This window comes from Zootoca vivipara, chromosome 2 (genome assembly GCF_965207765.1).
Source record: "Zootoca vivipara chromosome 2, rZooViv2.hap1.1, whole genome shotgun sequence".
Lineage (NCBI taxonomy): Eukaryota > Metazoa > Chordata > Lepidosauria > Squamata > Lacertidae > Zootoca > Zootoca vivipara.
In genome coordinates, this window is record NC_142584.1 from 46,187,072 (window position 1) to 46,201,912 (window position 14,841).

Here is a 14,841-nt window from a genome sequence, read left to right on the forward strand (position 1 = left end):
TAACTGTTTACCCAACTGTTTAAAGAATGACACTGACTGCCCGTTAGCTCAAGGGGCTAGTTTTGGTGTATAAAGCTCTATACAGCTTGGGACTAGGATACCCGAAAGATCACCTCACCCCTTATATTCCCAGTCAAATCACTATGCTCTGTAGATGAGGACCCCCTGCAGGTACCATCTTCTCAGGAGGTCCATTCCTCACAAACTATGGAACTTGCTGCTACAAGATGTGGTGATAAGCCACTTGCTTAGATGGTCTGCAAGGGGATTAGACAAATACACGGAGGGTAGATCTATCATTGGACATTAGAGATGGTGGCTAAATAGTTCAGATGTAGCAGGGCACTAAACTCCTGTACAGTTACTATAGTGAGAAGGCTAGTGCCCTTGGGCTCTCATTGCAGCCTTTCTTGAGGTACCTGGTTAGTTGCTGTGGGAAAACAGGATGCTGCCCTAGATCAGGGGTCAGCAACCTTTTTCAGCCGTGGGCCGGTCCACCATCCCTCAGACCATGTGGTGGGCCGGACTATATTTTTGGGGGGGAAATGAACGAATTCCTATGCCCCACAAATAACCCAGAGATGCATTTTTAATAAAAGGACACATTCTACTCATATAAAAGCACCAGGCAGGCCCCACAAATAACCCAGAGATGCATTTTTAATAAAAGGACACATTCTACTCATGTAAAAACACACTGATTCCCAGACTGTCCGCGGGCCGGATTGAGAAGGCGATTGGGCCGCATCCGGTCCATGGGCCTTAGGTTGCCTACCCCTGCCCTAGATGGACTTTTGGTCTCTTCTTATGTACTTGAGGGACATACAGTATATCCTTTGGAACTGCCTGCTTCTTAGTTTCAGTGGATAAATATTTCTGCTGTATTGATGCAGAAGCAGCAGCCCTATACTTAACAATAAATCCCAGACCCAACAGGAAGCAACACAGTGTCTGCCTGTTTCTCTTCAAAGCACTTGAGAGAGACTTCTCCCTAACAGAATGTCATGCATTGGGATAGTCACAAATAAGAGCAATGGGATTAAGCCTCCTCCTGGGGTACTGCAGGGTAATTTGGATGCACAGTATCTTACATACCAACAAGGGTGTTTGATGCCTTTCTTTGAACTTAAAACAGCTTATCATTTGCTGCCACATTCCAAGCTCTCAATATGCAAAATGCCATGCAAATTCAGGACAAATTCACTCCATTTGCCTCTAACAGGAAGTAAAGGGAACATACACTGGCTTGTTTTCTATCTATACTGTAAGGCTTATGGTAGGAATGTTAGGAATGTTAAAGGAGTACCACATGTTCTCCATCATGTTGCAGCCTGCTCAGTGTTGTGCTGGTAAATGTAAAAGTAAAGGGACCCCTGACCATTAGGTCCAGTTGTGACCGACTCCGGGGTTGTGGTGCTCAACTCACGTTATTGGCCAAGGGAGCCGGCGTACAGCTCCCAGGTCATGTGGCCAGCATGACAAAACTGCTTCTGGCGAACCAGAGCAGCGCACGGAAATGCCATTTACCTTCCCGCTGTAGCGGTACCTATTTATCTACTTGCACTTTGATGTGCTTTCTAACTGCAAGGTTGGCAGGAGCAGGGACCAAGCAACGGGAGCTCACCCCGTCGCGGGGATTCGAACCGCCAACCTTCTGATCGGCAAGCCCTAGGCTCTGTGGTTTAATCCACAGCGCCACCCGCTCAGTGTCGTGCTGGTAGTTTCGTCAAAAGTTGGCCAATTCCCTAGTTTTATCATGGACAAACTTTGGTTGTTGCTGCACTTTCAAAGTGACTTATTTTCTTTGCTCATAGGAAAATCCTATAAATAGGAAACTGCTATGTCATATGATCTGATGCATAATTTCAAGAGCATTTCGCATATTGGATGAAATGCAGCCTCAAAGGTTTCTGTAGTTTCCACAAACCATAGAATGACACTCTTTATCTGCTGAATTCTCCCTACTTAAACACCCACAAGCAATCAATTAGCTACTCAAAAGGCTCAGGGCTAGTTCACTGGGTAAACTGTCTAGGTTTTAGAACTAGGATCTGCTTCTTCACTGTGCAGTAGTAACCTTGCAAGCTCATTAGCACTTTTTTGTGGATGCAAGAGGATTGTGTGTGTGGCTAGTAGTAATTGCTCTAATTAGATTATTATGTAGTCTTTTGCTGCCAGGAGTTTGTAATGAGCTTATTTAACTTTTTTTGATGCTTTATGTTTAACCTAGATATGTTTATTATAGTATAATTATATTGTACTGTGCATTCCAGAAATATACCACATGCATTATGTAGGATGGGGGCGGGGAGTGAGGAGGCAGGAGAGAATAAGATTTGATTAAAATCCTGACAGAAGTCAAAGCTGAGAGATCCCTGTTCTCTGCCTTCCCACGGGTGAAATTTATTCTCCTTAAGTGAGATAGATTGCATAACAGGCCTGAGCATGATCAGCCGTCATTGATAGGACTTCAGTAATATATTCTAATAAAATCCACCAGCATGCAGTTTTTAAACCCACTTCATTTCATAGGTCAGACCAGGTCTAAAGCAGAGAATATCTATGTGTTTCTCTGCAAAATCTCCACAATTTACAGGGCCTCATTCTATCACAAACATCACCACAGTATTTGAGAGACAGGGTGGTGGGAGGCTTTAGCTCAATGCTATAGCTAGTGCTTTTAACACAAAGTTTCTTAGATTCAATCCCTGACATCCAGATAGGGCAGGAAAAGCCTCCTGTCTGAAATCCTCAACAACTTCTCTCAGTCATGTTAGAAAAAGCTGAGCTAGATGGACCAGAAGCCTGATTCAGTATAAGGAAGCTTCCTATGTTCTTATTCACCATTAGGACTTATATAGTGGTACCTCGACTTACGAATGTCTCGACATCCGAAAGAAAACCACGGTAGTTTTAGATAGGGATTTTTCGACTTACGAACTTTTAGATGGGGTTGCTTCGACTCATGAATTTTTCCGTTTCCAATGCGTTCCTATGGGAAATCACGTTTCCAATGGCGTTTTTCGACTTACGAATTTTTCGACCTACGAAGGTGCCTTCGGAACGGATTAAATTCATAAGTCAAGGCACCACTGTACATGTTACTTAGACATACAATGAATGAGCACAGAAGGGGAAATGGGATCATGCACTCCTGTCTGTCGGCACCACTATAGACGTATACTTTGAACATGCAGACCTAAAGGGTGTGTAGTCGTTATGATTTTTACTTTTGAGAGCAGCATTTTTAAAAAATGACAAAGCAGGATTACTTGGCATTGTCGTGACTAAGCTTATAAAAGTTTGTGTTTATAAAAGGTTTTAAAAGATTTCCTTATAGGATGCTTTATATTATTAGAGAGTGTATTAAAGATGGATTTGGCATTTAAGCCACTTACAGTAGTTTGATACCATGTAAGTGTAGCATTTTGACAGTCTTTACTGTGTGGAGAACGGGAGCTTCAATGAAATAAAGGGTGTTTTTTTTATTCAGGTTTCTTCGAGCAAGTTTACAAAAACTACTTTTTTGAAGGTCTGATGTTATAAACCAGAGCACTCCATTTATGGAGAACTGGCATTAGGAATGACATATTTGTATATTTGAGTTTCTCTATATTGAAAGGTCATACATTGTAATTAAACTTTGCAAATATCTATGAAGCAAGAGCAATTTCTCAGATTTCCATTGGCAGAATGGCAGTCGTATGTTGTAATTCTGCCTCTTGCTTTCATTTTCTTTTTAGAGGCTTGTTGAACTGTGAGAAGCTAATGAGGAAGAGCATGGAGTTGGAATCGGTGAGAAGATGGGTAACCTGAATATGTTGTATCACAGGAATGAAGGTGTTTTTCTCTGCTCTGTTTCAACTACTGGAGCGGAACTTGACTAGTCGATATATCAATGGTAAACGGGCTTGCCTCTCTTAAAACTACCTGCCACAACTGTAACCAATTTATTGTGAATTTACAGCCTGAAGTTATCACAGTTTTTATCTCATCATTACCATTCCTTAAAACGACTTAGGAAAATGGTACAAACAGACTCTTTTACGGATTGTGTTACTGTAGAATTGTTATTTGCCCTTGCAGTGTATGTTGCCTTATCATTCGTTCCTTCATTACTCTATCTCATTTTTATACAGTACCACTCTTCTTTCAAGGTGTTTAGCAAGGTATACACAGTCTCCCCCCCGCCCAATTTATTCTCATAGCAACTCTCTCAAGTAGCTTAGGCTGAAAGCTTTATGAAAGCAAGCAAACTTTATGCCTAAAAGGGGATTTGAAACTGGGTCTTACCCTGTTTCTCCCAAAATAAGCCGTAGCCATAAAATAAGTCGTAGCAGAATTTTAAGTATTCAAGGAATATAAGCCATACCCTGAAAATAAGACATAGTGATAGGCGCAGCAGCAATGCCAGCCGTGGCAGGAGGTGGAGGAAAAAATAAGACATCCCCTGAAAATAAGCCATAGTGTGTGTTTTTTGAGGAAAAATAAATATAAGACGGTGTCTTATTTTCGGAGACACCGAAACATTCTCACCACCACACCACGAACATTCATGCAAACACTAACCCATGGTTTAGTGCTGCTTGCATGAACTTAAGCAAGCGAGCAAAGCTGTGGACTCACTCTCTCCTTCTCCCACCCAGCCAGGAAGAGGACTTTTATTAGCTTAACTTTCACAAATGCCAGCCTGCTGTTGTAACCAGACAATGAATCCTGGCTCATCACAAGTTCTCATTAATTAGTTTGACCTTTGAAACCTCCATAACAAGATGTAGTGATGACCACCAACTTAGGATCCAATAAAAGATTAGACCACTGTAAACATAGAACATTGGACTACATAGACCTTTGGTCTGAACCAAGGGGGCTCTTATATTCTTATGAGAAGGTGGGGGAGAGCAGGGACATGACACACAGGGCTAAACCACAGCTTATTGTTATGTATGAACCATACCTTTGTATAGTGCTGGTGTCTGATTGTATATAACCTGTGAACCATGGTGCAGGCTACCAAGAGGAAAGAGGGGAGAAATAGGCAGAATGCCTCAGTGACAGAACCCAGAACTATACTCTGTTCTCCGGAGGGTGTGTGTTCAACCAACACATTGCCTGCAGACCTTCATGCCACCATATGCCAAGGAGCTAGGGTGGGTGACACCATTTTAAACACTGAATAGTGATACGCATTTCAGATTAGGTCTGAACTGGGCTCTAGCTATCAGGTGAAACGTGGTGTGCTGCTGTGCATGCAATCCTTAGCCATAAAATTTACAGCCTTGTTATCTGTGAGCTAAACTGAAAACAAACACTCATACAGGTGGAGCGTGCCATCTGTTTACATATAAACAAGTGGCCTAATCCAGCCTTCGGGCAATTGCCATAAAGGGAGGAAGGGAGAGGAAGAAACCAGTCACCTCAGGCAAAAGGTAATTTGTCCTGGCCATCTGCAGGCTCAAGAAGGCCTAGGCAGAACCGGCCAAGGTGCAGGATACTGAGGAGACTAAGGTGTTGCCTTGGCACAGACACATGGGTGGCTGAACAATGGAAGCAGAAAATATGAGCTTGCCTAAGCTGCAGGTTGAGCAGACCTTTGTGTTATGGTAACATGGTGCTGAGTGAGTCACCATGTCTTGAGGTTGAAACTAGGAGAGTTAAATCCAGGTGTTTCCCTTAGATATACTCTCAATTTCAGAAGCACTGCCCTCTGTCCTTATGCTGCATCCTTACCTTTTAAGAGCAAAATGCAGTCCTGTTTTCCAATCCAGGAAAAGACAGTGATCTTCTTCAGGGACGCAGGAAAATGCAGAGCACTGCAAAAGATGGTTTTATTACAATAGTAGTGGCCTACTATAAAACCAAGGCCTACCACCACTTCTAGCTTTTGTGGGCCAAGAGTTTGGCTGGGAGAAGTTGAATCTTAAATAAAACCTGGGCTGGAACGGCTTCAGATTCAAGTGTAGGCCTACTAGAACTGCCAAGAAAACACGGCCTGGACTTCTAAACATCAGACAGACAGACAGACAGACAGACAGTCTCTCTCTCTCTCTCTCTCTCTCTCTCTCTCTCTCTCCCCCCCCCCCTCTCTCACACACACAAACTGTGCTTTTAGTATGTGACCTGACTTGGTTTTATATAATTAATAGACTGAAGGAAAGGGTAGAAGGAAAGGAACAATTTATTTCAAATACTGTGGTGCTCAAACGAAACTAGTTTCACATAATACACACTTAATACCACACCATTAAAACTAAGTTACCTATATACCAATACCAAAGTGCCATGTTCTAGGCAGATGCTACATCTGAGTCAGGAGAGGCAGTGCAAGCCCTGGCTTGGTACCTGAATACCATGGTGTACTGGATGAGGGTCGATAAGCTGAGCTTGAAGCCAGCATGTTCTGGATGGGGCTGCACTCCCTTGTGAAACAGAAAGTTTGCAGCTTCAGGGTACTCCTTGATCCATCTTTGTTACTTCAGGCGCAGGTAACAACTGTGACTTAGGAGTGCCTTCAGTTTCAACTGGTATGCCAACTGTCATGATTCCTGGATTCCTGGACCAGGATAGTTTGATCACAGCAGTCCATGCATTGGTAACCTCAAGACTTGATTCCTGTTAAAACATCCTGGAACTGGCTACTGGCAACATGTTATTATATGACTCAGTGCCAGGTTACCACATAGGCAGAGTAGGCACTGGCCGACCTATGGGCTCCACAAAACAACAGATCGAAACAATATTGATTTGATTGAGGAAGAAAATTACAAAAACATTTTAGGAGATTATTTGCAAGGGTGGCCCCGAGATTTTGACTGCCATGGGGCCTCCACAGGGTTTAATCTGGCACTTCCACAGCTGAGAGAGCAGAGACTGGTTACTGATTTTCCAGATTCAAGTTTCTTGTGTTAATTCTCAATGCCCTAAGCAACGGGCCCAAAGTACTTTCGGGATTCCTTATGCTTCACCTCAATCACTTACATCTTCTGACAGGGAACTTCTGGTGGTAGCCCACATTCCTTCGCTTCAGTCAGCCTTTACCAGAAGCCAAGCTATTAGCATGGCAGGCCCTGTCCTATGAAACCCTTCCCCAGTAGAGGTCCAGCAGGAGTCACCCCTTCTTTTAGACAGCTTTTGAAAATAGGCCTTTGGAACATGATACTTTTTGAAATAATGATGACAACAACAACAACAGTATTTATTGATGGTACTGCAATATTATCTTTTTTGTTGTGTTTGATGAAAGTGCAGTTTATGAATATTTAAACAAACAAACAGAATAAAAAATTTATTCCATAGATTTGACCTGGACCTTAAACGAAACTGTAGAAAGGCAAAAGATGGGAGAAAACTTGCACCTAAGGTCAAACATTGCCCATAAAGGCAAAGACCTCAGTGTGAAATGTGCATTTGCAAATGCACCAAATTTCACCAAAAGAGTGAGTTCAACTGGAAACACTTAGAAACATCCCTATCAATGGGGAAGGGCCATAGATGGATCAGTGGTAAAGCATATGTACAGTATTGCATGCAGAAAGTTTTGTGTTCAATTCATAGCTCCTGCCGATCAAGAGTGGCAATACCCAGCGCGTATTTGGCCCTTGTCTTCAGGAGATTGTGGTCTTCATGCTGAAAAAAGGTTTTCCAGTCACTGGCTTATTTGAGCCACGAATCAGTGCCAGAATGTATTTTCAATAGCATAACTTACTCTAGGGCATATGAAGCAGAAAGTAACTAATCGTGTTCAGAGCAGCTCTTTTTTACTTAATACAGTAACTAAAATTATCCCACACACGTTTTTGAGGAATGAGGCCAGAAGCTAACATCTTCCAGGTCTGAGCGTTGGATTTTTGGCACTCAAGAGCCTGTTCAGCTCTCAATGTTACAATTAGGCACTGGTCAAAAGGTTCACTGCCATTTTGATAGCTTTATATGTGAGTAATTGTGCTGTAGAAAAGGGAGGGTTGGATTTAACTGAAACTCGTGTTTAAGAAAGAGCCAAGTCCAAAGGAAACCTCCCCAAGGCTGCCTTTGAGGGTTATGCAAGACAAATGAAAGAAAACCTGAAAAGGTCAAAGAGGAGCCTCTCCCTGACCAAAATATACAAATACTGGTATGCTCTGATAACGATCTTAAAAGGGAACATCCTACAGTGAGGGGTGGAAGATGCAAGAGGGTTTGGTCAACTTTGGATTTGGGTCTGCCGTACAGTCTCATGTGTCTGAGGTGAAAAATTTCCTGCAACATTTTGTAGTGTTTTCCTGTTATTATTGCTTCCTTGTTGCACCTACTGGTGTCAAAACCACACATAAACAAACTAACTAAAAGCAAGGACTATGTTAATAGTAATTGAATTATTTTGAGAATAGCAAACATTCTACATTCGTATGCATGACCGGCATTTTTCATAGCATGAGGTGAAAAGTCTAAGCATTTTCTGGTTATGATTGATTGTGTGAAAGAACACCTGTTTTTCCTATAGGCCAGTCTGGGGATTAAGATCAGCAAAGGAGGTCCTGCACCATTCTCAGGTGTTCTGGGGTAGTGGTGGCTTGTGAAATGGCCTTCTGAGTGATGGCCTCAAGAATGTGGAACTCTCTGCATGCAGAGAATATCTAGCACCATCTCTTTATAGCTTCCATTAAAGGCACAGAAGTCCTGTCCTCTATTGAGTCTGGCAACCCTAATTGGTTGCTTAAAAATGCACCTCTTTGCCCTGTCCTTTGAATATTGAAGAACTGGTTTTTGGTGTCCTCCCTGTGTGCTATGGATTATTTATTTATTTATTTATTTATTTATTTATTTATGTTGCATTTATATCCCACCTTTTTCTCCATGGAGTTCAAGGTAGTTCCCCTGCTCCTCATTTAATCCACACAACAACCCTGTGAGGTAGGTTAGGCTGAGACTGGCCCAAGGTAACCCAGTAAGTTTCATGGCCAAGTAAAAATCGAATCCTGTTCTTCCAGGCCATTGGCTCCCACTGATTTTGAGAGCAGCCTTACCCAACCTTATGTCCCCAGATGCTGTTGGAATGCAACTCCCTGCTGGCTAGGGATTGTGGGAGTTGTAGTCCAACAACACCTGGGAACCCACTAAATCAGGCATAGGCAACCTTGGCTCTCCAGATGTTTTGGAACTACAACTCCCATGATCCCTGACCACTGGCCCTGTTAGCTAGGGATCATGGGAGTTGTAGTTCCAAAACATCTGGAGAGCCAAGGTTGCCTATGCCTGCACTAAAGTATAGGGTCATGTTATCTTGAACAAGAACATTTATCCACATTGGAGAAAATAATTTTTTTTGTAATTGCTAATAGAAGTGCATGAAAGCTTCACACATTCAACCCAATGGGTCCCTACAGCAGAGTCCTTTGCAACACTCATCCAGCCTCTTAAAATTACAGTTCACTCATTTAAAATACCATATCTCTTCATTAAACAAAATGCGTTTACTTTTAGATCAGTGTGTTTGAATGAATGCTCAATTCATTTTTTGTTCATAACTTTCAATTGTTGTTGTTGTTTAGTCGTTTAGTCGTGTCCGACTCTTCGTGACCCCATGACTTCGTGACTTTCAATATAAAGGACATTATTTTTTCAAATGCAGGATCAACGTCTTTTATCTATGTCTATCCATTTTATCTAATTTATTTATTTCATCATCACAAGGCTAACATACTGAACAAATACTTAACAATGTGATTACTAAATGCTAACACACAAAGGTGGAGTCTACACACATATTTAAAAAGGTTTTGAAAATGCTTTTATTAAAGCATTTTTAAAAATACATCAAATTTTCCATAAGGCTCACTATCACCATCTAGTGTCACACTGTATATTGCACTTAAAACACACTTAAAACATTTTATTTGCAGCTGTATAGCTGAGTCTTAAGTCTTAAAATGTTCCCATTTGATTGGAATTAGCATCATTTTTATTAATGTAGAACTCAATAAAGGGGATGAACGCTAGTTCAGATCAACTGTGGTGAATCATTTTCAAAACCACTTTTTGGTCCACTTTTGTTACTGGGGGTCTAAGTGGCCACAACACCTAGAAATGTATTTGACCCTCTTAGCTGGTATGCTAGCAATGTCCCTTCCTGGACAATGATAACCTTGCCACAGTCATTACTCATTTACTATAATGGACTTTATGCCCAGAAGGTTGGTCCAGAAAGCAGGAAGTGCAGAATACAGTCCTAGGTTAGTAGCAGCTGAGTGGAGCTCCTGGCACAGCATATAACATCACTATTAAAAGAACTGCACGGACTGCCAATTTGCTACAGGGCCAAGTTTAAGGATTTGATTTGACATACAATGTCCTAAACAATGTGAGACTAGGTTATATGAGGGAACACCTTATCCTGTTCAGACCTGCTCAGTCATTGAAGTCATCTATTGAAGCCTTCCTGGTTCTGCTAAAGCTCATCTTACGGTGATCAGGGGGGGAAAGGCTTTTCTGCTGCGGTGTCCACCTGTCAGGGTGCTGTCAGCGGCTCTCAGCTGGTTGCCTAGGAAAGTATAAAGACAAGGAAAAATTTCTTACAGTCCTTTTTTATTTCAAATTTTACAGAGACTAGCTATAGAACCCAGCCTCTTGGATAATGGCGTTTTTCCTGAGTGAATCTCTACCCCCCCCTTCTTTCCCACTTCCTCATTTGTCATCACCATCATCTCTTCTACAGGTGCCACTAAGTGCCCTCTGTCTTCAAGCTCTTTGCTCTCCTACTTTTCAGGCATGCCGAGTTCTGGAAGATGGTGGGTCTAGAATGCTTTCTAGTGACAACGTGTCAGCCAGCTTCTGCTCCGGCTCTGCCTGCTCCTCCTCTCCCATTATTTCCCAACTTTCCCCCTCATCTGCCTCTGAGCTGTGATCTCCCACAAACCACTGTTGTAAATCGATACTGTCTTCCTTTTCCTTCTGCCTGGAAGGGTCAGGATAGGGAGGCGGACTCCACCACTTCTCCTCCTCTGTCCAGCTCCTGACATAACCTTCCTCTCCAATGTCCTCCTCCTCTGCCCAGTCCCCGACACCACTTTTTGGAATAGCCTCATTACAGAAATAAGGCAGGTGTCAATGGTAATGCAGTTTGGGCACATGATAAAAACTTGTCATACCAATTGATTAGGGGCTTTGTTATTCAATGGCTGTATGCTGGTAGAGAATAAAAGATGTGTTCAATCAAGGTTTTCTATACATAGGCATTCAAAAGATTGTGAACTGCATTTGGTTTGTTGCTTTCCTGTTCTCACAAGAGTGGAAGAATATGGTTCTGGTACAGTCCTGCATGGGGCAAAACCAGAGGTATGAGAGAAAAATTCCTCCCTGCAAGGTTGATGGTGGGGGATTAGAATTGTGTGTTGATGCTTCTCTGCTGGCCTTTGCAGTGGAGGTTCTAAGTGTGCTCAGGGAGGCAGAACAGGCCCGGCTCTAGGTGTAGTCCCGGTGGCGTGGGCCGCCGGGCCGCCAGGCCGGCAGGGAGGGCACTGTGTGGCAAAGCCGTGCGGCGCGCTGCGAGGGTGGAGGCGCCGGAGCGATCTCCGCGCCTCACCGCCAGGGCGCCCGACCTGCTCGAGACGGCCCTGAGGCAGAAAGCCCCCACAATGACATCTACTAGATCAAAAACCCCAGGGCACCCGACCTGCTCGAGACGGCCCTGAGGCAGAAAGCCCCCACAATGACATCTACTAGATCAAAAACCCCATCTTAGAGTCCCTAAGCTATGCCAGACTGGAGCTTGTATAACAAATAAGAAGAATACCAAACCCTGCCCCCAAAGTATTAGCCTGCTCTTGTATATGGCCCGATTATGGTATTGCCCCAACAGCAGGGCTTGGAATGCAGTGGTCGAGCCACCAACTCACTCCTCCTCAATCCCGCTTATAATTGCTCTGTGAGTTCATGTTAATAGTGCCTGGGTGGCTTACTAGGGAGCTCTCTGGCTACTACATTGTTAGGAAGCTTGTATTATTTAGATTTCTGTCAGTGAATTTGGATTACTTCCTTTTCATCCCCATGTGACCAGGCTAGCATTTAGACTCGGCAAGTAAGTAGTTCAACTGGTAAAACAACTGTGTTTGTAGAAAATGTGTGTTATGCGTAGATGGTTGAGTGAGATGCTTTGAAAGTTACCGACTTCAGCAATGCTGCTCTGTGTTTATTAAACACAGAAATTTTCCCAGTCTGCTAACTATTTCACGTAGCCACTATATGCAGACATAACAAACTCTTGATGTTACTTAGACTAAGGCTGCTACTTAAGAACATTGATACAAAAGTGGATTCATGCTAAGGGGTGTGTGTGTGGAATCCATTGTTGCTTTTAAGGACAATCTGATTACTGTTGAGCACTGAAATGCTAAATATAGTGTATATATATATATGTATGTAAAATGGTGTGTCAACAGTGTCCAGGTACCACGTTTGTGGTTGGTAATTATGCCATGACAGCTACCTAAGCAGAAATTTTATGGTGAAACTACATGTTACTTTAAGCATACTATTTGAAGAAACGATTACAATTTGCCATAATCTCATTTTTAAGAAGGCTGCAGGGAGTGGGAGCTGGAACAGGACAGCAGCAGAGGGAACAGGGAGTTAACCTTCCTTCAGGTACAATTTTCCCAATAAAAATTACCACCCCTACCCCCCTCCCCGCACACAAAAACTGATGCGCTTCCAAAGGTGGTAGGTACTAGAAACAGCATCTTTGTGGGCAATTTTCAGAGTGAAAATGATGCAAGATGTGCATTAAATCCCACTTTTCCTGCACCACAGTATTTATCTGTGCCACAACTGCTGTTTGATAAGAAAGAGCTTAATGAAGCAAGGCTTAATTGTATGTTTAATAGTCTGCTTGCCAGTAATGCTCGATCATAGTTGAGCATTGCACTTCACAAGCCCTTCTGCTCCTTTGGCACAACACAAGGAAATTGGGAGGTGTCCTTTACCACTGTTTCTTGCCACATTTAGCCCCCAGGCTTGATGTTCCCCAGTCCTGTTCTATACCTGGTGTCAAATGTGTAACTCAGTAGCAGAACAGGTGCACTGCATCCACACTGAAGGTCTCAGCTTCAGTCCCAAAGACTCGGTTAAACACTTCTCCTGTAGCAAGACTGGGAAAGGCCTTTGCTTGTGACCTTGAGGAGTCATTGCTGGTCAGAGCAGTCAGCTCTGGCCTAGATGAGCCAATGATTTCACTCACCATAAGGCTACTTCATATATTTATATGACCTCAAGGACTTTTATTATATTAGAATGTAGTCATTTCAGACTTTTGTCTTCTATGTATGTATGTTTGTTTGTTTGCAAATATTGAATGCCTGCAATCTCTTTAACATCAGCATTCTTCATCATCATAACTACTGCCATTGGTGAGTTCAACTGGGCCATCATTCTCCATTCAGAATGACACTTTATCAGTACATTACTATGTCTGGTTTATATCTCATGCTAATGTGTGCCATATATTGGCACCTTTCACCTGCTGCCAAGACAATTAAACTTCTGCTGGCTTCCAGCTCTTTCCATTTATCTTGCACAAAGCCTTTCCCTAGCAGAAAGTATAAATCTTATTCATCCTATTCTTGGGTCCTTGGTCATTCCAGGGAGCTACCATTTCATCATCATCAGGATACTGTTTGCAGCATCTCATCTGCATATGTTCCTTACATATCTCACCTCATCTGCATCTCCCTTGGGCTCTTCATGGACATGAGAAATGACAATGAGCTCTGCCCTCAAATGTGGTACAACCTAAATTAATGTAAAATATACAAGTGGTGGGCAATCTCTGGGAAATTTCATTGTGGTTCTCTTTCTCTCTCTCTAACATAGATGTAGTTCACTCACAGCACACTTGGAAACAGAGAAGGCATTTAATGTACATGCTCATTTGGCAATGGTACTGTGTCATTAGCTAAGACAACTTATTTTTTAAAATAAAAACATATAAAACTCTGCATAGGTTCAGGTCAGGGATGTGCCTTTCCAGAAGTTCCTGGGTTTCAGTTTCTATCTTCCCTTACCGCTGACCATACAATCATAGAATTGTTGGAAGGGACCCCCCAAAGGTCATCTTTTCCAACCCCCTGCAATGCAGAGGCTGGGAACTGGAGCCTAACGGCACCTGGAGGGCCACAGGTTCCCTATCTTTTTGCAGGTATACAGGAATCTATCATAGTACCAATCTTAAGATTAAAACTAAATATTCAAAATCCACAGTTGGGCAATACCTTTATTTGGACCAACCAAACTGTTGACCAACCAAACTGCACACAGTTTTGAATTCTCCTGAACTCTCACCATATGAAATGTTACACCAAGCAGGAGTTGGAGAGGGGGAAACCCAAACAAAACAGCAGAAACAGGGAGGATTTTGCAGCATCAAAGCTTGCATTTAGTCCCTGTCTTAAGATGGAGATTCAAGGAATGAATCGGGGGTCCAGAGAGGCCCAGGCCGCCCACTTCTAGCTTTTCAGACCCCTAGTCATAATAAAAGTAATAAAAAGGTGACAAAGGAAAACTAAATAAGGAACCAAAAATGAGTAGATTATATGGTTTGCCTATTTAATCAGCTGATCAAAAAGAACATATTAATCATGGTCTGATCTTGTAACATCCGAATATAATCTTTGTGAACATTTTAAACTCTTTAATATGACAAAATCTTTATCACTTGGCAAATACAAAGTCTTGCAAAGAGAGGTATGCCTGCCTTTATACTAAAAAAAGTTGAAGATAAATTCTCAATGGTGCACTTGGTGAAAGAGTCAATTGAAGGCAAATTGTGTACTGGTCAAGGGGCATGTAAGCCTCAGAATACAAGGTCTTTCT

General features: G+C 42.5%; 1 protein-coding gene and 1 long non-coding RNA gene across 2 annotated transcripts in view; both read right to left on the bottom strand.

The window, feature by feature from the left end:
• Positions 1 to 14,841, bottom strand: part of KCNMB1 (potassium calcium-activated channel subfamily M regulatory beta subunit 1) — a 353,074-nt gene that overhangs the window by 139,295 nt on the left and 198,938 nt on the right. The gene's annotated exons all lie outside the window — the stretch shown is intronic.
• Positions 9,565 to 14,841, bottom strand: part of LOC148686833 (uncharacterized) — a 51,652-nt gene continuing 46,375 nt past the window's right edge. The window contains exon 2 of the long non-coding RNA XR_015948087.1: positions 9,565 to 10,516. This is a non-coding gene — a long non-coding RNA (uncharacterized LOC148686833). The remainder of the gene's footprint in view (positions 10,517 to 14,841) is intronic.